Below are 24,049 nucleotides of genomic sequence, written 5' to 3'. Positions count from 1 at the left end.
TGTGGTCTGAGAATGTGGATTGTATTTATGCTTTTTGGACTGTATTGAGTTTTGGATTGATGGTTGATTTTATAAATAACTTTAAGCATAGTTTTGAATGAATGATTGAGTATGAAATTCTATATATTAGATCAAACTTAGTAAAATATATTATCCATGCCTGCTATGTTCTTTATTTTTATCTACTTGATCTGGTAATTTCTCAAGAATATGTTTGTGGGTTTACCATTTTCTTTTTATATTTCTAACAGTTTGTGCTTTACATATTTTATTTATTTATGAAAAATTTCCAGCCCTATTGCAATGTAATTAGCATGTAACATTGTGTGAGTTTAAGAGGTACAGTGTGATGATTTGCTATATGTATATGTTGCAAAATAATTACCATAATAAGGTTAGTTAACATGTCCATCACCTCACAAAGTTATATTTTTTTCTGTTTGTGTGAGTTGAGAACATTTAAGATCTACTCTCTTAGCAACTTTCAAAAAGTGACTATAGTCACTATGCTGTACATTACATCCCCAAAACTTATTCATCTTATAACTGGAAGTTTGTACCCTTTGACCATTTTATTTCCATATTTTAAAGTGATATTATGAAGTGTAAAAACCACGTGGCTGTTAAGATGATAAGCAAACACATTGGCATATATATCTTTTAATGCAATTTTGAATTATTTTCTTGGACTGGATTTTCAGAAGGAAATGGCCTTGAAAGTCAAATTGGCCTTTTAAAGATTCAACAAATGCACACTGTTGGCTGCCACATGAGAGTTCTTGCTTTATTGAACCCTAGTCATCAGCAGGTATAAAACAAAAACAAAAACAAAAAGAAGACAGTGTTATTTTGAGAGAGGTAAGAAATGGGGATACTTTTAAGAAATTTGTCTTTGATGTTAATTGAAGTTGACTTTTTTCTCCTGTAGGTCTGATAATCAGTTGAATTCTTTTTTTTTGTGTGTGGATTGTCTGTTCTTGTCCTTTTGTGTTTCTGTTTCCTAACTTTTAATTTGAGGAGGTTAATCTCTTCCAGTTCTTACGTTCCAGGAATTATGTTTATGTTTCTTCTACCACAAAACACCTTATTGAAAAAGAAAAAAAACATTAGCCCGTCAAACCAGATACCTCAGATTCTTCCTGACTACCTGCCTGCCCACTGTCTCTGGACCAGAGCAGACCTTTCAGTGTGGCACGCAAAGCAGGTAGGGGTCCTGTGGGACCTAAAGCTTATACAATTGGGAAGGGAGGGTTTCTTTAACTCTTCTTTTAGAGTGTCGAGAATTTAAGGTGATTCATATTACCCCAAGCAATCTACAGACTCAATGCAATCCCTATCAAAATTTCAATGACATTTTTCACAGAACTAGAACAAATAATTCTGAAATTTGTAAATTTGTATGGAACTACAAAAGACCCTGAAGAGCCACAGTGATCTTCAGAAAGAAGAAAAAGCTGGAGGTATCATGCTACCTGATATCAAATTGTACTACAAACCTAGTGTAATAAAAACAGTATGATATTGTCATAAAAACAGACACATAGATCAATGGAACAGAATAGAGAGCCCAGAAATACCCACACATATATGAACAATTAATTTACAACAAAAAGCCAAGAACATACAACAGGGAAAGGACAGCCACCTGCAAAAGAGTGAAACTAGAGCACTATCTTATACTATACACAAAATTCAACTCAAATGGATTAAAGACTTGAACATAAGACCCGAACCCATAAAATTACTAGAAGAAAACATAAGTGGTAATCTCCTTGACATCAGTCTTACCGGTGTTTTTTTTTTTTTTTTTTTTTTTTTGTTTTGTTTTTTGATATGACTCCAAAGTCAAGGTAAGCAAAAGCAAAAATAAATAAATGGGACTACAGCAAACTAAAAATCTTCTGCACAGTGAAGGAAATCATCAACAAAACGAAAAGGCAACATATAAATGACAGAAGATATTTGCAAATCATGTTTCTGATAAGTGGTTAATATCCAAAACATATAAAGAACTCAGACAACTCAACAACATAAAAACAAAAAACCTGACTAAATAATGGGCAGAGGATCTAAACAGACATTTTTCCAAAGAAGATATACAGATAGCCATTAGACATATTAAAAGATGTTCAACCTCACTAATTATCAGGGAAATGCAAATCAGAACCACAATGAGCTATCACCTCACACCTGTTAGAATGGCTATTATAAAAAAGACAAGAAATAACAAGTGTTGGCATGGATGTGGAGAAAAGGGAACCCTCATACACTGTTGTTGGGCATGTAAGCTGGTGCAGTCACTATGGAAAACTGTATGGAGGTTCCTCAAAAAATTAAGAATAGAGCTCCCATACGATCCAGCAATTCCACTTCTGGATATTTATTTGAAGAAACCCAAAACACTAATTAAAAAAGATAGGTTGGGAGAGGGGGGTGGTAGATGAGGGTAAAGGGGATCAAATACATGATGATGGAAGGAGAACTGACTCTGGGTGGTGAACACACACTGGGATTTATAGATGATGTAATACAGAATCTATACACCTGAAATCTATGTAACTTTACTAACAATTGTCACCCCAATAAACTTAAATTAAAAAAAAAATGATAGGTTGGTGCAAAAGTAATTGCACTTTTGAAATTATTTTTAACTTTCTAAACCACAAGTACTTTTGCATCCACCTAATATATGTACCCCTATGTTCACTGCAGTGTTATTGACAATTGTTAAGATATAGAAGCAACTTAAGTGTTCATCAATAGACGATTGGATAAAGACAAAGTGGCACATGTATACTTGTACAATGGAAGACTACTCAGTCATAAAAAAGAAGGAAATCTTGCTGTTTGTGACAACACTGATGGACCCTGGGAGTTATATTAAGTGAAATAAGTCAGATAGAGAAAGACACATACCATGTGTTTTCAGAGATATGTGGACTCTAGAAAAATAAAGATTGAACAACAACAAAAACAAACTTGGAGATACAGAGAACAGACTGGCGGTAACCGGTAGGGAAGGGGGGCTGGGGTGGGGCCGGGCAAAATGGGGGAAGAGGATCAACAGTATGGTGATGGCTGGTAACTAGATTTACAGTGGTGAACACTATGTAATGTATGCAAATATCAAATTATAATGTTGTATACCTGAAATATTTATAACCTTATATACCAATTTTACCACAATTAAAAAAGAAATCAGATATTAGAAAAATAAAGTGATTATTGATGTAGTTGGATTAATATCTATCAGGTTTATAACTGTTTTTTATTTGTTGCACTTGTTATTCCCCCCCACCCCATTCATATAAATAATTATTTATCAATGTTTTTGCAACACTTGCTTGAGTAACATCGTGTGTAGATCTGTCCACAATGAGGCAGGTACAGAAATGTTTATGCAACACTGCCTATGAAGCAAATTTTGGGAGAAAACCCAATATTCATCAATAGGGCCTTGGGAATTTAAATTACGGTCACTGACCTAATGGAATACCATGCAGCAGTTAAAAGTAAGCCAATACATTCTTATGTCCTGGAATAACATGAACTCTAACATATGTTGTTAAGGGAAACATAAGGTGAGAACAATATATACATTATGATTCTTTTACGTAAAAATTGTGTGTGTGTGTGTGTGTGTGTGTGTGTGTGTGTGTAAATGCACAGAAAAAGCTCTGGTTTGGGAAAGCAAAGAATTATTAGTTACATTATTTCCCCAACAAAATTGTATTCAGATTTTTATTAAGATTTTTTAAAAAATGAAAGGAACTTGGGGCTGGCTCAGGTGGTTGGAGCTCCGTGCTTCTAACTCCGAAGGCTGCCGGTTTGATTCCCACATGGGCCAGTGGGCTCTCAACCACAAGGTTGCTGGTTCAATTCCTCGAGTCCCGCAAGGGATGGTGGGCTGCACCCCCTGCAACTAGCAACGGCAACTGGACCTGGAGCTAAGCTGCACCCTCCACAACTAAGACTGAAAGGACAACAACTTGACTTGGAAAAAAGTCCTGGAAGTATACACTGTTCCCCAATAAAGTCTTGTTCGCCTTCCCCTTCCCCAGTAAAATCTTTTAAAAAAAAAAAAAAATGAAAGGAACTTAAAAGTACTTTTCATCAAAAGGAGAAGTTCACCTGACATTAGTAAGCTTTTCTTTTTTTTTCCCCCCACTCACGCTGGCTGCCAACCTCAGCGTCAGGAGCACGGTGCTCCAACTACCCGAGCCACCTTGCCGGCTCCCAAGTAAGCTTTCTAACCTCAGTGTTTACACTGCTTATCTGAAATCAGTGCACCATACTTGTGGGGATTAAATGCCAGAGATGCAGGCAGCAAAGATGTTCCCAAACGCTTGCCAATTCCCACACCATCCATTTCCCCGTTTTCTAAAACTTTGGGCAAATTTATTCAAGGTGGATACTCTAGCTCACAAAGATGGGGGCACGGCTCACCAGGGCAGAGTGAGAGCCTCCTAGGATTTGGGGTGGTGATGGCAGGCAATGCTCTGGGGGTGGGGTGCTGGAGGACCCCAGATGGGAGAGAAAGGGAATTTGGTCAAAGCATGAAAGATCCACTCGTGGACCTGTGCTTCTCGCCCCTGTTTCTCAGGGACTTAGTGGCCAAGCAGCTTTGGTGAGGTCACAGCATGGCTATAATTTCCAGGCAGGCATCAAGAGATAGGAATTATTGAAATATCTTCTCCTTGAGGCACTGTGAAAGACAAGAGGGCTTCAATATATACACCAAGTCGGCAACAATCTGTTGGTTACTTGCTGAGGAATGACAGATGATTTTCTCTGTGACTCAGTTGACCAGTCAGATGTTGTGTCAATTTACACATAGAAAGAGCCAGGATTATAGCACTCAATAGGCCTAGGATTACAATGGGATCCAGCTCATTTGATTCAGGACCTTGAAGCCAGAAAACCCTGTTTCTGTTTCTTTTTCTGAATTCTCCCCAGAAAAAGGAAATCGCACACACAGAATCATTTATTGTCAGTATGCCCTCAAAGTAAGCGGGTTAATCTCACTTAGGGGAGTGAGGTGAGGGTTTTACCCTCCTTCTTGGGCATCACTCTGGATTTTATTGCTGAGTTAATCAAGGTGAATTTCGTAATTTGTGACCTGTAAATTAGTTCCCTGATGTTTGGAATCAAGGATGGAAGGGTCAATAGCTGCAGACCATATCATCATGCATTTAAAATTTCCCCCAACAGAGTCGTGAGGTGGATTGATATTGTCATCTCGGGTTGGAAGACAAGCCAGTCTGTCCCAAATGTCATTGAGTTAGTTCCAATGGGAACTTCCTCTCAGAGGTACATTTTATTGGACATGAAGACTTAGCTTCCAGATTTTAGTTTCCCCAGGTAACATACAGATTCATTGTACTCTAAATGGCAACAATATATTCTTGACAAGCTGCTTATAAAACTTATATGGAAGTAAAGGACCAAAGATACCTAAGATAATTTTGCTGAAGGGTACGGGGGCACCTACTTTTCCAAATATCATGATTTATAAACTGTAGTAATTTGAACAATAATAGACCAATCGAAGAGAGCAGAGGACCCAGAAGATATATATGAAAATGTCGGAGGTAGCTGTCCACATCAGTGGGTAAAGGATTTGGTCTGTGGTATGGTAACCATTAGCTTTTCATGCGGGTTAAATGTAAAACTTGACTTCTAGCTCAAACCATTTACAAAGGTGTATTCCAAGGAGAATAGAGACTGAATGTGAAAAGCAAAGCTTTAAAATTTTATGAAAAAAATTTAATGACATAGTATAAGGGCAGAATTTTTTGATCAAGACATAAAAATACAAACCATAAAGGTCTGATAATGTTATCATATTAAATTAAAAAAAAAAAAAGAATGTGGGGGAGACTTCCAATCAAGATAGTAGAGTAGGGAAAACACTATGCTTGTATCCTCCCATGACCACATGAAAATCACAACTAAATTATAGAACAACCATTCTTGAGAACCACCTGAAGACTAGCTGAACAGAACTCATAACTAAGGATATAAAGGAGAAGCCACATCGGGACTGGATGTCAGCTGCATGTGAGTGGAGACCTCTGCCTGCTTCACCCACAGATGTGCCCTGGTGTCTAGCACTGGCTGGCATGCTGTAACACCTCAGTACATGGGCACTGGAAACCACAGTACAGGTTCCTGCTTACAGTTCTCTCTGCTCCCTCTGCCTCTTGACCAATGCTGGTAGCACCATGTGGTCCTGTGTGGTGTGGCATGGCATCTCCTCTGGGAGCTAGGTGTTGCCCTCATCCACAGGGGCCAGGATGAAGTTCCAGCCTTAGAGGTCACCTTTCCAGCAGCAGGACAGAAGAAGACTGAGTAGTATTCCATTGTACGAGTATATATGTACCACTTCTTCTTTATCTAGTCACCTATTAATGGACACTTAGGTTGCTTCCAGGTCTTGACAATTGTCAATAACACTGCAGTGAACATAAGGGTGCATACGTCTTTTTGAATTAGTGTTTTGGGTTTCTTCAAATAAATATCCAGAAGTGGAATTGCTGGATCGTATGGGAGCTCTATTCTTAATTTTTTGAGGAACTCCATACAGTTTTCCATAGTGATTACACCAGCTTACATGCCCAACAACAGTGTATGAGGGTTCCCTTTTCTCCACATCCAGGCCAACACTTGTTATTTCTTGTCTTTTTGATAATAGCCATTCTAACAGGTGTGAGGTGATATCTCATTATGGTTCTGATTTGCATTTCCCTGATAATTAGTGAGGTTGAACATATTTTCATATGTGTAATGGCTATCTGTATATCTCCTGTGGCTTCTCATAAGCAGACATGGCTACAAGGTCATGTTACATGGTGACCTGCTAATCACACTAACTGACAACACTAACAATGCTAACTATGCTTATTAACTCTGCTAACAAAGAATACCAACTATCCTGTGCAAACCAATACTAACAATGCTATCATTACTAATTATGCTAATAAATAATACAAACTATACTAACTATGCTAAATACACTATACCAACAAAACTAACAATACTAACTGTACTAACAATGCTAACAATACTAAAAAATTTTAAAGAATAAATGAAAAAAAAAAACAAAATAAAGAAAAAAGAAAAAAATGAGAAAAGAAAAATGGAGAAAAAGAAAATTTAAAACGTGAGAAAAAAGACAAAAAGAATAAATAAAGAAAGATGATGGGCCAGCCCGGTGGCTCTGGTGGTTGGAGCCCTGTACTCCTAACTGTGAGGTTGCCAGTTCGATTCCCACATGGTTCAGTGAGCTGCGCCCTCTACAGCTAAGATTGTGATCAACGGCTCTCCCTGGAGCTGGGCTGCCATGAGCAGCCGGAGGTTGGTGTGGGCTGCTGAGGGCTGCTGTGGGCTGCTGCAGGCTGCTCAGTGCTGCTGTCGGCTACTGTGTGCTGCCAAGAGTGGCTGGTGGCCCGCATGAGTGACCTGCAGCCAATGTGGGCTGCCGTGAGTGGCCGGCAGCCATTGTGAGTGGCCGGCATCCCGTGAGAGCTGCTGTGAGCTGCCGTGAGCTGCTGTGAGCGGCCAACAGACGACTGGCCACTGACTGCCTCAGCCCCGGGGGAGTGCAAAGCTTATAATACCAGCATGGGCCAGAGAGCTGTGTCCTACACAACTAGACTGAGAAACAATGGCTTGAACCAGAGTGGGGGTGGGGGGGATGCAGAAGAAAGGGGAAAAAAAAATAAAGATGAGAAAAAAGAACAAAGAATAATAAAGAAGACCCTAAAGAGTTTTTTGTTTATGTGAGATATTAAAGATTGAGATTTACTTTATTAGAAATTAAAATCTGTAGGATGTTTCAGTGGCCTTTTCATTTATAATTTGAAAATCTGTAAAAAATTTTTGTCTTTTAATAAAAGACCTCATAGTGTCTACACTTAGAATATTAATTTCATTTCCTTAAACACTGATTGTTTTCAAATTGATGCTACAACTTAACTGACATCAGGATTCTACAGGAAAATGCTCTGCTGCATAAGATAGGATAAGATACATCTGTATAATCAACATCTATAAGGCTGAGAGGAAGATAACTTTCATCATATTTTCACCAATAAGACCACAAGCGTATTTCTCTAAGGTACATTTGTATTATCAACATCTATAATGCTGAGAGGAAGATAGCGTTTATCATATTTTCACCAATAAGATCATGAGCATATTTCTCATCAGAAACCTTGGAGACTAGTGGGCAGTGTGTTGATGTATTCAACGTATCGAAGGAAAAAAGCTGTCAACCAAGAGTTCTATATCTGACAAAACTGTCCTTCAAAAATGAGGGAGATATTAAGACATTCCCAGATAAACCAAAGCTGAGAGAGTTCTTTACCATTAGATCTGCCCTGTATGAAGGGAGTCCTTCAGGTTGAAATGATAAAACACTGGACAACAGCTTACAGCATTATGAAGAAAGAAAGATCTCTGGTTTAAGTCAATACATGGATGATTATAAAAGCTAGTACTATGGTAACTTTGGTTTAAAGCTCCACTTTTTTTTTCTACTTGATTTAAGAGACTAATGTATTTTTTAAAAAAGCAACTATTACTCTATTTTTTAAAAACACAATGCATAGAGGGCTGGCCCAGTGGCTCAGGCGGTTAGAGCTCCATGCTCCTAACTCCGAAGGCTGCCGGTTCGATTCCCACATAGGCCAGTGGGCTCTCAACCACAAGGTTGACAGTTCAATTCCTCGAGTCCCGCAAGGGACGGTGGGCCTCGCCCCCTGCAACTAAGATTGAACACGGCACCTTGAGCTGAGCTGCCACTGAGCTCCCGGATGGCTCAGTTGGTTGGAGTACATCCTCTCAACCACAAGGTTGCCAGTTTGATTCCTCGACTCCCACAAGGGATGGTGGGCAGCGCCCCCTGCAACTAGCAACGGCAACCTGACCTGGAACTGAGCTGCGCCTTCCACAACTAAGACTGAAAAGACAACAACTTGAAGCTGAATGGCACCCACCACAACTAAGATTGAAAGGACAACAACTTTACTTGGAAAAAAGTCCTGGAACACACTGTTCCCCAATAAAGAACTGTTCCCCTTCCCCAATAAAAAATATTTAAAACAAAACACAATGCATAAAGATATAATTTTGTGACATCAATAACTGAAAAAGGGTGGGGTCAGAGCAGAAATTTTATATGTTCTTGAAGTTGAGTTGGTATAAATTCACATAAGAGTGTTATAACTTTAGGATCTTAAATCATTCCGATGACCAAAATATATTTGTCATACATATCTTGTCTTCATCTTGGGTTCCTGGCTCACAGCAACCCAAACCCTTGGAATTTCCTGAGTGATAAGAGCAATGGGAGCATGTTTCGTTACAATATTTGGTTTCTTGTCCTCAGTTCCTGAAAACTCTTCAGAGCCATAAAGGTGAGATGGGTGTCTTATTATTCATAACAATTCCCTTTCCACCACAACTGGGTTTATGTTAATGAGGTGACTATCTGAAAGCACCTAGGGATGGAAGATGGTTGCCAGGGGAACCAACCACGAATAGAGGGTTGGAACTTCCAGTCCCACCAATTGATTTCCAAGAAGAGGAGAGGAAGGATGGAAGTTGAATCAATTGCCAATGGCCAATGAGTAAATCAATTGTGTCTATGCAATGAAGCTTCAAAGAAACCCAAAAGAAGAAGGCTTGAGGAGCTTCCACATTGGAGAACCAGAACGGTTCCATGTGCCATCATGTCTGGCCCCAAACTCCATAAAGACAGAAGGCCCTCTGTTCCAAACCTCACCCTATGTATCTCTCTCTTTGGCTGTTTATTTGCACCCCTTAATATCCTTTGTAATATATGGTAATCTAGTTAAAAAAAAAAAAAAAGAAAAGAAAAAGACTGGGACAAAAACCAGTAAGTACAAAATTGAAGACCAAGTCTCAGATTAGGAAATGATATTTACAATGCATAGAAACAACAAAATGTTATTATCCATAATACATAAGACCATTACAAATTAATAAGATAAAGAGATAAAGACAAATAACTCAAGTAAAAATGAGCAAACTATACAAAACAGCCAATATCCATATAAAAAGACACTAAGCCTTATTTGGGTAAGGGAAATGCAAATTAAAACATTGCTATTACTTTATACCCAGATTAGCAAAAATCAATAAGACTAATAATATCAAGCTTGAGTGAGAAATGGCCAAAGAACTTGTACGTAATGTTAATGTGATTTTAAATGTTACAACCACTTTAGAGACGACTTGGCAATATCTAGTAAAAATGAAGATGCTCACCGTTTCTCCAACCCCCCCAACACCAGAATTCCTACTTTCAGGTTCATTACTCAGAGAAACTTTGACACATAAGAATGTTCACGGAGGTACAAAGATCAGAAACTGGAAATTTGTAATAATAAATATTGGAAAAAACCTAAATATCGAATAATAGAAGGATGGATAGATAAATGGTGATAAATTAAATAACACAAAGAATGAGCTAAATCCATTGTTATCAACAGATAAATTTCGAAAGTGTGATGTTCAATGAAATAAGCAAATTTCTTTTTTAAATAATTTGTTATTTTTTAATAACAGTTGACATACAAAGTTATATTAGTTTTAGGTGTACAGCATAGTGATTAGACACTTATATAACTTGCGAAGGGATCACCCTGACAAATTTAGTACCCATCTGACTCCATACATAATTATTATAATATTATTGAATATATTCCTTATGCTACTCTTTACACCCCCATTTTTGTTACTATTTTGTAACTACCAATTTGTACTTCTAACCACCCTCCCATCTGGCATCCATCAGTTTGTTCTCTGTACCTATGAGTTTGTTTCTCATTTGTTTGTTCATTTATTTTGTTTTTTTAGATTCCACATATAAGTGAAATCATATGGTATTTATCTTTCTCTGCTGACTTATTTCACTTAGCATAATACCTTCTAGGTTCACCCATGTCGTTGCAGATGGCAAGATTTCATTTTTTCATGGCTGAGTAATATTCCATTGTATATATGTACCACTTCTTTTGTATCTATTTGTTTATTGATAAACATTTAGGTTGCTTCCAAATCTTGGCTATTGTAAGTAATGCTGCAATGAGCAAATGTCTTTTTGAATTAGTGTTTTGGGTTTGTCTGGATAAGTACCCAGACTTGGAATTACTGGGTCCCTTTTTGTCTCTAGATATAACCTTTTTTTTAAAGTCTATTTTATCTGGTATAAGTACTGTTACTTCAGCTTTTGTTTTGTTTTGTTTTGTTTCCATTTTCATGAAATACCTTTTTCCACCCCTTTACTTTCAGTCTGTGTGTGTCTTTCGATCTGAAGTGAAACTCTTGTAGGCAGCATATGTGAGGGTCATGTTTTCTTATCCATCTACCCACCCTATCTTTCAACTGGAGCATTTAATCCATTTACATTTAAAACAATTGTTGATAGATATGTAGCTGTTGTCATTTTATTGTTCATATGTCTGATCTTTTTTTCTATTTAAAGAAGTCCTAACATTCCTTGTAATACTGGTTTGGTGGTGATGAACTTTAGTTTCTTCAACTTTGGAAAGCTCTTTATCTGTCCTTTGATTCTAAATGATAGCTTTGCTGGGAAGGGTAATCCTAGTTGTAGGTCCTTGCTTTTCATCACTTTGAATATTTTGTGTCCATCCATCCCTTTTGGCCTGCAAAGTTTCTGTTGACAAATCAGCTGACAATTTTATGGGAGCTCCCTTGTAAGTAATTAACTGCTTTTCTCCTGCTGCTTTTAATATTCTGTCTTTGTCTTTAACCTTTGGCATTTTAATTATGATGTGTCTTGGTGTGGCCTGTTTGGCACTTGTGCTGGGCTTATGGGTGCCTTGGAGAGGCTAAGCTGTAAACTGAGGCTGGCTGCCACTAGTGCAGGGCTTGGGGTTGCTTAGGAAGAGGTAGAGGGCACACCAAGGCCAGATGCTGCTTGCTTGGGGTTTGTGAACCTTAGGGAGATTTTAGGAAAGTCTTTAGCATGAGCCAAGACAGGCCATTTATATGGAAAAGCCACCGGAAGTGGCTTGGGTGAGCCCACAAGTTGGCGGGGCAGGATCTCAGGGAATCACCAAGGTGGGGTGAACGGTATTATTTAAGTTGATGGAGACTCAGATATGGTACTCACTTGTGCATGCTGGCTGGGTGGGGCAGAGCTCAACAAAGGAAAAATGGCTTCTGCTGGCACTTCTATCTGGGAGAAAGCTGCCCCTCCAGCCCTTGTCCTGAAGCCAGACAATACAGTTCCTCTCCACAAGTCCCTGGTGCCTTTTGTTTGAGCTGCTGCCCCAGTGCTGGAGCTCAGAACAAGTGAAATCTGTCAGTTAGTAAATTCATGCAGGCCCTTTAAAAGGAATACCTGGGACTACACCAGCTCTCTGTCTCACTCTGCCACAATCTCTGCTGTTTTCACGGCCATAAGTTATGGAGACTTCTCTTCCTGGGACTGGAACCCTGGGCTTGGGATCCTCGTGTGGGGCTGGGACCCTTTGCTCCTAAGGGGGGATCTCTGCAGCCGAGATATCCATCCCGATTTTTTACCACCACACGTGGGTGTGACCAGCCTGTTCTGTGTCGCCTTCCCTTTTACTAATCTTGGCATGGCTTATTTTGTATATCCTTAGTTATAGGACTTATGTTTGGCTAGATTTCAGGTGATTCTCAATGATGGTTGTTCTGTAGTTTAGTTGTAATTTAATGTAGTCATGGGTGGAGGCTAGCATAGCATTGACCTATTCCACCATCTTGACTTGTAGCCAGCAAATTTCTTAAGTATACATGCAATCTGACATCATTTATGAAAAATAAAATAACATACAAAATTATGCTGTATATTATTTATTATTATATCATTGTTTATAATATGAGATCTGACAATTAGGTTCGTGAACTTACCACTGTGCGCTTACATTGGCAGCATTGTACAAACAGCTCGGTAAGGTTTCATAGCCTTAGTATATCAGTGTCTCACTGTTGTGTTCATATCGACGTGTTGCAGTGTGTTGCTGAGTGGCATTCATTACTGTTATCACATGTTTTTGTGTGCCACTGGGAGACTGTCTGAGCTTGAATTAGAGCAATGAATAAACATTAAATTTCCTATTAAACTTGGCAAGAGTGGAAGTGAATTCAGGGACATGTTAGTCCAAGCTGATGTGAATAATGCCATGAAGAAAACGGCAGTGTACAAATGGATTAAACATTTTTCTGAGGGGAGAGAACGTGTCACTGATGAAGAAAGATCAGGGTGGTCAGTAATGAACAGAAATAATGAAAACATTGCCAAAATTTGTTGAATTGTGCGTCAAAATCACCAGCTGACTTTGAGAAGCACAACAGACCAAGTAAACATCACTAGAGAAACAGTTAGGAAAATCTTAACTGAAAATCTTGGCATGAGAAAGATGTGTGCAAACATGGTCTTGAAGGAGCTCTTGCATCATGGCAATGCACCAGCTCACTCAGCACTATGTGTGAGGGAGTTTTTAGCCAGTAAACAAATAACTGTATTGGAACACCTTCCCTACTCACCTGATCTGGCCCCCAATGACATTTTTCTTTACCCGAAGATAAAGGAAATAGTGAAAGGAAGACATTTTGATTACATTCAGGACATCAAGGGTAATACGAGCTCTGATGGCCATTTCAAAAAAAGAGTTCCAAAATTGCTTTGAAAGGTGGACTAGGTGCTGGCGTTGGTGCATAGGTTCCTAAGGGGAGTACTTCGAAGGTGACTGTAGTAATATTTAGCATGAAGTATGTAGCACTTTTTCTAAGATGAGTTCGCGAACTTAAATGTCATACCTCGTACATACTTATTTAATAAAAGTTTTACAAGTATAAAAGTATAAAAGCCTGAATATGTATAATCCACAAACTTTAACATAGGAATTACCTTGGTGGGGAGTAGTAGTGGAAGACGGAATGGGGGTGAAATAAGTACTAACATTTTATTTTTTATGAAATAAAAATAAATAACTGAAAAAATTTTGACAAAATGTTAAAATTTGTAAATCTGACAGGGCATGTCTGGACATCTATTATATAACTTTCAGTACTTTCTTTATATTTGACATAGTTCATAATTTAAAACAAAAATTTTAAAACTGTCCTCTTTAGAAGGTTAATACATAATTACATGTAATGAGTACCTCTGTGTGCCTGGCATGATAAAGTCTAGTTATACTTGGATTTTCAACTCTATGGGAAGTTGATGTCCCTATTCCCTTCCTTGTTCAAGGGTCAACAGTATTTGAATTTATAAGGTTAATGAAACATCCTTTTGCTGGCCTTGATTGAGGGTGAGATTTAGGCTGTTCAAAAATAGTCAAGCAAATCATGTATCGGACAAGAGGTTAGTATCAAAAAAATATGTAAAAAACTCATACAACTCAATAGGAAAACCCAAACAGTCCTATTAAAAAATGGGCAGAGAACTGAATAGACATTTTCCCAAAGAAGATATACAAATGACCAACACATATGTGAAAAGGTGTTCAACATCACAAATCATGAGAAAAATGCAAATCAAAACCCCAACGAGATATCACTTCAGCAGTGTTAGAATGGCTGTTATCAAAAAGACAAGAGATAAATGCTGATGAGGATGTGGAGAAAAGGGAACCTTTGTGGTGGGGGTGTAAATGGGTATAACTACTATGCAAAACAGTATGATGGTTCCTCAAAAAATTAAAAGTGGAACTATCATGATTCATCAATTCCACTTAGGATATCCTGACATTTGCAACAATATAGGTAGACCTCGAGGGCATTATGCTAAGTGAAATAAGTCAAACAGAGAAAGACAAATACTGCATGATCTCACTTATTTGTGGAATGTAAAAAAACTGAACGCATAGAAGCAGGGAACAGATTTGGGGTTGCCAGAGGTGAGGGTTGGGGATGAGGAAAATAGGTGAAGGGGGTTAAAAGGTACAAACTTCTAGTTATAAAATGAATGTCAAGGGGATGTAATGTATGTATAGTGATTATAGTTAACAACACAATATTGCATGTTTGAAAGTTGCTAAGCGAGTAGATCTTAAAAGTTCTCATCATAAGAAAGAAAATTGTAACTATGTGTGGTGATGGATGTTAACTAGTTTTATTGTGGTAATCATTTAGCAATATACACATATATCAAATTATTATGTTGTGTACCTTAAAGTAATACAATCTTACATGTCAATTATATCTCAATAAAGCTGGAAAAAATTGGCAGGACCACTTGCCCAGAGCCACAGATGCCCAGGTCTGCCAGATGTCAGCCTCTGCCCTAATTACTGAGCTATCCTGTCTGTCCCACTTACTCCCACCCACCTCCCCTCCAGCCTCACTTCTCCCGAACCACTCTGTGTAGCTGGGTTTCCTTGGTTTGAAAGGACCAACTTTCTTATTTGTTTTTTTCCTCAACTAATCCAATAACCTAGACTTTTTATCAGGTTCCACAGGTCTTCTCCTACTTTTTTCTCTAAACTCATAGCCTTGTTGCTCCTCAAAGTCTCAAGGAGCAGCTGGGCAATTTCTGGCATGTGTGTGAGGGTAGGTAAGACATTGGAGTCAGGCTACCTGGGATCGAATCCTAGCTCTCCAATTCATTAAATGGTGTGTGATTTCCATGATACTGCAGAGCCTCTCTGAGCCTCAGCTGCCTCATCTGTTAAAGGGATCACTAATATGTGCCTTATTAGGATGTTAAGAAAGTAGAATAAACAAAAAAAGAAACAGAGCTCCCAGCGTGGTACTGGTACCTGGGAAGCACTCGGCAGATGGAAGCTTTATTACTCCTCTGTCTTGTGGCGAGGAAGCAGATGGGTCTCCAGGCCTGTCAGGCACACTCAAGTTAAGATGCAGCAGGGCTCCTTCGTGCTCTGGCCCAGGCTGGGACTCAGGGCGAGTAGGGGCCCACTGCAGCAGGGCCCGAAAGTAGGTGGAGAGATTGTTTTTAAGTTAGTGTGGACCCCCAAGTGGAACATCTTCCCTCCCGAGGCAAACCCCTTCAAAGCCCTTGAAAAAATCAGTTTCACTTTTAGCAAGCCCCTGCCACAGCGAGGGAAAGCCCCCACAGCAACCAACCCTCTCCAAAGGGAGAGTCCTCTTGCTGAGTCTGTGCCTATTCATGCCCCCTGCTTTCTGCACCTTCCCCTTCCCACTGCTTAGTTCCTTAGCTCCCTCCTCTCCTGCCTCCTTTATTCTTTTGCCTTTTGCGGCCCCACACCTCTCTTATGTGGCCACCTTGGGCACTGATTTCAGGTTCTGGGTTGTCCATCTGTGTGTAGCCTGGGTGAGGAGCTTCAGTGTAGTCCATCTTGCTGTCTCCCTGAGCAGCTCCATGCAACTCTGTACTTAGATGAGGGCTTCCAATTAAGCCTTCCCTGATATGCCCCCAGGCACATGGTGGAGACAAAGCAGATTTGAGTTCCTGCCATGTTTATAGCATAAGCTGTATGCTTTATCTCTATAAACATAGTAGGCAGGTCTGTGCACTACAAAGAAAGATGATGCCCTGGGAGACATAGAGTTTGAAAATGCTGCATCCTTCTAAGAAATGATCCATGAAAGATAATATTGATAATCTGGACTTCATTAAAAGTAAAGGCCTCTGCTCTGCTAAATCAATGTCAGAAGAGTGATAGGACAAGCCACAAACTTGAAGAAAATATTTGCAAAAGACACATCTGATAAAGGGCTGTTATCCAAAACACATAAAGAACTCTTAAAACTCAACAGTAAGAAAACAAACAACCCAATTAAAAAATGGGCCAAAAATCTTACAGACACCTTACCAAAGAAGATATACAGATGGCAAATAAACATAAGAAAAGATGCTCCACATCATATGTCATTAGAGAAATGCAAATTAAAACAATGAGATACAACTCTATACTAATTGGAATGGTCAAAATCCAAAACACTGGCGATCGCAAATACTGAGAAAGATGTGGGGCTGCAGGAACTCTTACATGGCTGGTGGGGATGTAAATGGTGCAGCCGCTTTGGAAGGCAGTTTGCTGGTTTTTTACAAAACTAAACATACTCTTGCCATACGATCCAGTGATCAAATGCTCCTTGGTATTTACCCAAAGGTGTTGAAAACGTATGTCCACATAAAAACCTGCATACAGATGTTTATAGCAGCTTTATTCATAATTGCCAAATTGGTAGCAACTCAAATGTCTCTCAGTAGGTAAATGTGTAAATAAACTGTGGAATATCCAGGCAATGGAATATTATTCAGTGTTTAAAAAAATGAGTTATCAAGCCATGGAAAGACATGAGAGAACCTCAAACGCATATTACTATGTGATCAAAGCCAATTTGAAAAGACGGCAGACTATAAGTTTACAAGTACATGACATTCCGAAAAAGACAAAACTATGCACACAGTAAAAAGATCAATGGTTTCCAGGGCTTAAGGGGGAGAGAGAGAGAGATGAACATGTGGAGCACAGAGGATTTTTAGGGCAGTGAAACTGCTCTGTATAATATTATAATGATGGATACATGTCATTATGCATTTGTCCCAAACCATAGCATGTACAACACCAAGAGTGAATCCTCACGTAAACTATGCACTTTGAGTGACAGTGACATATCAATGTAGGTTCACGTAGTGTAACAAATGCGTTATTCTGGTGGGACATGCTGATGACGAGGAGGCTATGCAAGTGGGGGGTATACGGGAACTCTCTGTACCTTCCCCTCAATTTTGCTGTGAACGTAACATGGCTCTAAAAAAAATATGTCTTTTTTTAAAAATGTGGCTATCTTCTAGTACAAAATCATACCAATGCTTATAAAGTATTTCCCACCTATAACCCAGCAGGGGGGAAAAAGTGATACCTATTGTGGGTAAAAGTGGGGTAAGACTGGGTACATGCTGGTGGCCTGGAACGCAATTTGATACCAAGTATTAAAAGCTATAAAATTGTTTATACCTGTATGCTCAGTAATTCTAATCTGAAAAATTTCTCCAGTAGATATAATCTTAGACTTGGCACAAGATGGTATGAATAGAGATTTTAAATGTTGGAAGCAATTGTAATGTTCAGAAAGAAATAAAGGATTATTTAAGTAAACTGTGATAATCGATTCAATACAATTTTAAGCGTTAAAATTATGAAGTGTTTTAATTATGAAAACTATGCGGGGACAAGAAAAATGCTGATGGTATGTTCATAAAAACATACATTCAGCATGATTATAACATGTAAAAAAGAGTTTTAAAAACGTTAGAAGAAAATACATCAAGATGCTTTTCCTTCACTCTTTTTTTCTAGTTTTTAAATTTCTTCAATCTTTTTTACTGCAATTATATCGCTTTTACAAATGGAAGACTTAAAAGTAACTCACTTTCCTTTTGTGGGGGAGAGATGGTCAGTGCAAAGCTGCACTCCACCGCAGAGACAGCATTCAGAACTGGACTTTTTCCTCTTGGGGCCAAATCAAGCAGTGTGTGTGTCACTTTTCGCCCCATATTGTCTATGCCAATTATTCATATGTTGTCTTACAATTCTCCAGTTTAGTACGTTTATATCTTTCTCCACAACTATTAAGAATCTTCTAAAAATTGTGGTAAAATACATATAATGTAAAATTTACCGTTTTAACCATTTTTAAAGGCACAGCTCAATGGCATTAAGTTCATTCACATTGCTGTTGCAAGCATCACCACCATCCATCTCCAGGACTTTTTCATCTTCCCAAACTGGAACTCTGTACCCATTAAACACCAACTAACACTCCATTTCCTCTTCTCCTACCCTCTCCCAACCACCATTCTGCTTTCTGTCTCCAGGAATTTGGCTAGTTTCGGTACCTCTTGTAAGTAGAATCATGCATTTGTCTTTTTTCCACAACCATTTTTAAAGCTCTCTGAGGATAGGATTTGTTTTCATTTTAAACGTAACGTCTATTTGCTCATTAACGTAACATTTACTGTGCTAGGCAGAGGCTTAACGCTCAAGAAGCACATGTGGTCTCCGTGGCTGACAGAGTAGTGAGACAGAGGTAACACGGACAGACACAGAGAAGAAAGGACAGAGCGGGATAAGTGCATAATTGTGGTGCCAGACAACCCCTGGGGCCTTCTAGAAAATCTGAGTGTTTGTAGGATGAATTGGGAAGTGGTCCCTGAGGAGGGTGAGGAGGAGCCCTGGGGGGTGCAGGCAGAGGGAGGTGGGCACAGAGCTTGAGGAAGCAGGGCCTTCATGCCGTGTGTGCATGTGTGTCAGTGAGTGTGGGAGTGCGTGTAGAGGTCCCAGGGGAGATGGCAAGCCTGAGGGGAGGGAAAGAGGGCCCTGGGCTGGGCTGAGTGCACAGCCAAGATGAGGAAACAATGCTAGGACTTTATGCTGGATACTGAGGCCACCACGCTCTGTACCCACATGACCTCCTGGGCCAGGTACTCAGCAGCCTGGTTCCTCAGACACAGAGGCTGAGACACACGTCCATGCAGTTTCTCCCACAGCTAGAGATGGCTGAACAGGCATGGTCCTTGCCTGGGACCCCGCTTTGTTCTGCGTCTTTGTGCACCGCTGGGCGGCTGTGTGTATAATGTCTGGGGTTCAGCAGGGAGGTGATTATTATCTCCAATTTGTAGGAGTGGAAACTGAGGCTTAGGGACAAGAAGCTAGCTGCCCAAGGTGGAGGAGCAAGTAAGTGAGTAAAGAGTGAATATGTGATTGGATGAATGAGCAAATGAAAGGAGAACAAAGCCTGACCCCATTCCCCCAACCATTGCCTCCCAAGGTCCTGAGGGAGGGGGCTTTTCTTGGCTCCACTGGCCTGGGGAGGAGGAGGGGAGAGGAAGGGAGAGCAGGGCCCACCACTGGAGAGGAAAAAAGATTCTAGTCTCTCCAGAGCACACTCAAGTGTGCTTTCTTGTGCTTCTTTCCTAAAGCCTCGCCCTGACCTAACTTACTATAAATGCAGTGTCATGTCCTATTTTTCCTTTAGCTATTTGCATAAATAGTCTGATTCTCTTACAAAATCTTTATGACCACAGTTGCTGAACTTTGGATAACTGTCTACAAGTAAATAGACCACACTTATTAAAATTCCCTCTTATATTATTCATTTAGGTTGTTTTTGATATTTCTAAAATACATAAACAATGCTATTAAATAATGCTAATAATACTGAGAGTAGCATTTCCTGAAGACTGATCTTCAGATCAGGGTTTCAAGGGTCTGAGCAGTTTCTGTGGGCCCTGTGTGTTTTGACCCCCTCAGTGCCTTGGGCAGCTTAGAAGACTAGGGGCAAACCCAGTGACTCTGCATCTGCGTCTGTAAGGGAGCTTCATCCAAGCAGATGGGTAGGGGCCAGGGGTACTGCTGGAGGGGGGAGGGGCTGCCCTACATAACATCCCCACATAAAAGCGGCAGGTGTGCAGGCGGGATCCAGGGTGGCAGCAGCTCTGCCTGACACCCCCTGCTTGTGGGGAGCAATCACCTGCCTCAAGTGTCCCCCCCAACCCTTCCTTGGGCCATTCCCTTTAACGTTCTTGGGAAAGTCCAGGGTACAGAGATTCTTACACATTTTCATCTGACTCTGTTTGAAATGCAGCCCCCGAGTCTGTAACTGTTGCAGCAAACCCCAAGCATGCAGGCAGAGGTTTGTGGCTGGCTTTTGTTGGCTGCGATCACTCTGGAATCAGAGAATGGCTGCTCTGGCAGGCGCTACCCAGCATGTCCCAGGTGGGAAAAGCCCTGAGCTAGCTGAGGCTCTGGGAAAGAGCCCAGCCCTGGGAGTCTGGGTTCCAGCCAGTTCAGCCTCCTATTGGCTGAAGCCTATTAGCCAGACACCTCCAGGAAGAAACCAACAGAAAACATATGCAGAAGCAACAAAGGAGAAGAAAAGCGCTGTGAAGGTTCTTGGCTGCCACCTCCAAGTCTGAATGGTCAGCAGACCATAACCAGAGGCGCGGGAGCTTCTCAGAGAGGGCCACTTTCTTCTCATACTGTTCACCTCCTGCCCATCCACCCTTGCCCTTTATTGCCGTTACCTGACTGTACCACGCTGCATGACTCAGCACGTGTCTGTCAGCCACCCTCAAAGACACACCATGGAGAACAGCTGCAGACACTGTCCTCAGGAAAGGGACACAAGGCACATTCAGTTATGAACGGGAACACGTACCTGAATATGTGGACATCGACTGCTGGAGCTCTTGGAGGAAAAGATCCAAGATGGCTTTGATAACTTTGTAGACCAAGCAGGCCGAGGCAACTGTGTTTTTAGGTGGTTTTTAGAAAGTCTCATTTATATTATTTTGATGTGCCCTTGAAAACCTGGAAGGAAATGTGGTCTTGTGGGGGAGCGCTGCGCAAGCCACACCAGGGCCTGTGTTGTCTTCTTAGCTCTTCCCTTGTCGTCAGAGGGGTCCATCTGGGCCACTGGAGTGAAGAGGCGGTCACACCTGCCCCCTGTTTAGCCGGGGACACCTCCCCAGTGGTGTGGCAGAGTGACGGAGTTATAAAGCCAATGTGCTTTCCCCAATAAACAAAACAAAGAGCGACTCTAAGAGGTGAATTACTTGCAAACAAAGGAATATTCTGAGAATCTGTGACATGGGTTTGTAAATGAAGAGGAAACAGGAACCACTGATCAATTCATAATGATAGTGTTGAAAGCTGCAGTTAGTCTGGGCCAGGGGAGCACCAACAGACTGCTGGAACTGGTTGCATTGCCTGAGCTCTGTCACGTGGAATGAACTCCAACGCACCTTCCTAAGCGTCTCTGTATGGATGTTACTGTGTCACTGCTGGGTGTGAAGTGTGGCAATGAGTACTCACTTCTTTTATCAAAAGGAGAGTAGGTTCAAGGTTATACCTATAAAATATAGTGGCACTTGCTGCCTTGCGTTGCAGGAGGCTTCCTTGGGTGGGCTAGGCAAGGGGGCGTGACAGCTGGCACACTGAGAATTGGCCATGGAAATGGTCACAAATAAACACCACTGAATTTTATGGCATCCCAAAGGTCATCTTGGTGCAGCAGTGATTCAAAACTGCAGTCAAGTGTAAGCCATTGAGAAGACTTGCTTTTGAGTGGTTCTTGGAAACTTGCAGGGACTTCCTTTAAGAAAAACACTTTCTAGTTAAATGTGAAGTGGGTTGCCCAGAGAATGAGTTCCACGTCACAGAAGGTGTTTAAATGTGGGGTGGACAAGCACTTGACAGGTCTGTCATACATGATGTTCAAATATTATCTTGGAAGCTGAATTAGACTTTCAAGCTCCTTTCCCAACATAAAGGTCTATAACTCTAAAGGATCAAATTGAATCAGTCACCAAGGTGTTTGAATTTTTGTCACAATTTGCTGCTGCTTCAGTTATGACTAGAGTAGATAAAGAGCCCACACGATGGCTGACATGCAGGGATCAGGAGCGTGGGGCTTCGTTGGTGACAAGATTAGGTAAACTTGTGCAGGACCTAAGATTAAACTGCTCTTGCTCTTGTCCCCATGGGTTGTGGGGGAACAGGACATCGCACCAGGTATCACTGGATGGTGGTATTTGGGTAAAGTTCCATCTCTGCCTTTTGTTTTCCAGCCTGGTGACTTGATGGAGCTTAGGCTTACTGTCCTGCTTGTAAAATGGTAAGAGTGCCTATGTGCATAAGGGGTTAACTGAGAGAATTAAGGTAAAACAGTACAGTAACAAGCAAATGCAGATGATGACTGGCAAGTGAGGGTAAATGTGAATAAACAATATGTGAAGAAATGGGTCATCTGGTCACCTTACACTGATAGTGAGATTGGAGGTGAGCAACCGTTCTTTGAAAACAAGTAGAAATGTGTGTTTCTGTGTGCGTGTGTGTGGTCAGACCCACAGATAACTTTTTTAAATAGATGTATAAAGTAGATAATCTCCTTTATGTTTTGGAGATTTTAAACTTATTTTTATTGTTTGTTTTTTGGTAATTATTTTCTTCCTGTCCAAGGAAATGTGCAGCTGCAGGAGATGCTGTAGCTGAACTCACTTCTGAAGGTGAGATGTCTTTTGAACGGCCCCGGACACACAGAAATGAAACTCTCAGGGCAGTGGTGAGCCTGTGATATTTGGAGCCAATATGTAAAAGTAAAGTTCTATTGAAGTATGTTTTAAAAAGTTACAGCCTTAAAAACATTATTTTCTTATCAAAATCATGCGTGTTTTTAGAGAAAATCTAGAATATAGCAAAGCAAAGAGGAAAATAAAATATTCGTATAGTCCTACCTCCAAAGATACAACTAGGCAACCTCTGATCTCTTACTGTCCAGATTTTCTCTCTTAAAAATGGGTCTATACTCTAGTTGCTGTAATAATATTTTAGTTTTTTAAACAGTTACTTTTCTTGTCATGAAACATTCTCCTCGTATGTATATATTTTTCAAAATTGAAATTGCTTTATTGTTTTGCCTGGCTATAAATGTAATACTCAAATGGAAGAAATACACATACATAAACAAGAAGGTAAAAACGACCTGTAGTCTGCCACCACCCCCAACCCCTGTAACAGAGCTAACATTTTGGCACATACTCTTTCTGACTATTTTTTTCTAACACGTGTTTCTTACACACACGTAATTCACTTCTCCTCCAAGATTGAGTTCATATAACATCTAATGTTTTATAACCTGATTTTTAAATTTAAAACTACACTGTGAATATTTTTTTCAGTTACTAGTAAGCATTCTTGCACAGCATTATTTTAATGGCTCTCGTTACATTGTATGGATGTATTATCATTTATTTCACTGGTAATTTTTAACATGTTCTCAACATGCTCACAATCGCTGGTGCATATCTTTGCTGTTAATCCTTGTGCATAACCATAATAACCTTTTCATGATAAGTTTGTAGAAGTGGAATTGCTGGATCAGAAAAAAAAAATATATATATACAACTTTAAGTTTCTTGATTATACGTTGCCAAATTTCCCTTTGTAATGGTGGTACGAATCTGTGCTCCCAGCATATGAATGGGCTCATTTATCAGCACTCTCATCTATCTGAAATATTATATTCTGGTATA

General features: G+C 40.1%; 1 long non-coding RNA gene across 1 annotated transcript; it reads right to left on the bottom strand.

Annotated features, from left to right (window-relative positions):
* Positions 1–763: 763 nt before the first annotated feature.
* LOC141571576 (uncharacterized) lies at positions 764–22,851 on the bottom strand. Its single transcript, XR_012496415.2, has 2 exons — positions 21,175–22,851; positions 764–1,083 (listed from the first exon to the last, which is right to left on the bottom strand). It is a non-coding gene; the product is annotated as an uncharacterized LOC141571576 (long non-coding RNA).
* Between the last annotated feature and the right edge of the window lie 1,198 nt (positions 22,852–24,049).

This window comes from Rhinolophus sinicus, chromosome 2 (genome assembly GCF_057876585.1).
Source record: "Rhinolophus sinicus isolate RSI-liver-muscle chromosome 2, RSI-T2T, whole genome shotgun sequence".
In the NCBI taxonomy this organism is placed as follows: Eukaryota; Metazoa; Chordata; class Mammalia; order Chiroptera; family Rhinolophidae; genus Rhinolophus; species Rhinolophus sinicus.
The sequence above is the reverse complement of the archived record's forward strand: the minus strand, read 5'-3'. Positions and strand labels throughout refer to the sequence as shown.